Source organism: Metopolophium dirhodum, chromosome 1 (assembly GCF_019925205.1).
Source record: "Metopolophium dirhodum isolate CAU chromosome 1, ASM1992520v1, whole genome shotgun sequence".
NCBI lineage: Eukaryota > Metazoa > Arthropoda > Insecta > Hemiptera > Aphididae > Metopolophium > Metopolophium dirhodum.
In genome coordinates this window covers 158,828,200-158,829,463 of record NC_083560.1, presented here as the reverse complement: position 1 = coordinate 158,829,463, position 1,264 = coordinate 158,828,200, and positions in this window count along the sequence as shown.

Below are 1,264 nucleotides of genomic sequence, written 5' to 3'. Positions count from 1 at the left end.
ACGGGTGCGAGGTGGACTAACGTAAAATATTAATACGGCAAGTGGATGTGGTTTACCGGTATTATTCGGTGCGGGCATTCGGCGAGCACGTCCCGCGGACTCGGAGTGCCGTACGCGGAAATATTTTTCCTCGACGGGCGAGGCGCGGAGTCGCCCTTGGTGCGCGGCGGCGTCCCCGTGACCGGATCCGTGGACACTGTGCCCTTCATCGATTGCCGATTTTTGTCTGGTCGGCGTTCGACGGGTGCGAGGTGGACTAACGTAAAGAATTATTACGTCCCGCGGACTCGGAGTGCCGTACGCGGAAATATTTTTCATCGACGGGCGAGGCGCGGAGTCGCCCTTGGTGCGCGGGCGGCGTCCCCGTGACCGGATCCGTGGACACTGTGCCCTTCATCGATTGCCGATTTTTTGTCTGGTCGGCGTTCGACGGGTGCGAGATGGACTAACGTAAAGAATTATTACGTCCCGCGGACTCGGAGTGCCGAACGCGGAAAAATTTTTCTTCGACGGGCGAGGCGCGGAGTCGCCCTTGGTGCGCGGCGGCGTCCCCGTGACCGGATCCGTGGACACTGTGCCCTTCATCGATTGCCGATTTTTGTCTGGTCGGCGTTCGACGGGTGCGAGGTGGACTAACGTAAAGAATTATTACGTCCCGCGGACTCGGAGTGCCGTACGCGGAAATATTTTTCCTCGACGGGCGAGGCGCGGAGTCGCCCTTGGTGCGCGGCGGCGTCCCCGTGACCGGATCCGTGGACACTGTGCCCTTCATCGATTGCCGATTTTTGTCTGGTCGGCGTTCGACGGGTGCGAGGTGGACTAACGTAAAGAATTATTACGTCCCGCGGACTCGGAGTGCCGTACGCGGAAATATTTTTCATCGACGGGCGAGGCGCGGAGTCGCCCTTGGTGCGCGGCGGCGTCCCCGTGACCGGATCCGTGGACACTGTGCCCTTCATCGATTGCCGATTTTTGTCTGGTCGGCGTTCGACGGGTGCGAGGTGGACTAACGTAAAATATTAATACGGCAAGTGGATGTGGTTTAACCGGTATTATTCGGTGCGGGCATTCGGCGAGCACGTCCCGCGGACTCGGAGTGCCGTACGCGGAAATATTTTTCCTCGACGGGCGAGGCGCGGAGTCGCCCTTGGTGCGCGGCGGCGTCCCCGTGACCGGATCCGTGGACACTGTGCCCTTCATCGATTGCCGATTTTTGTCTGGTCGGCGTTCGACGGGTGCGAGGTGGACTAACGTAAAGAATTAT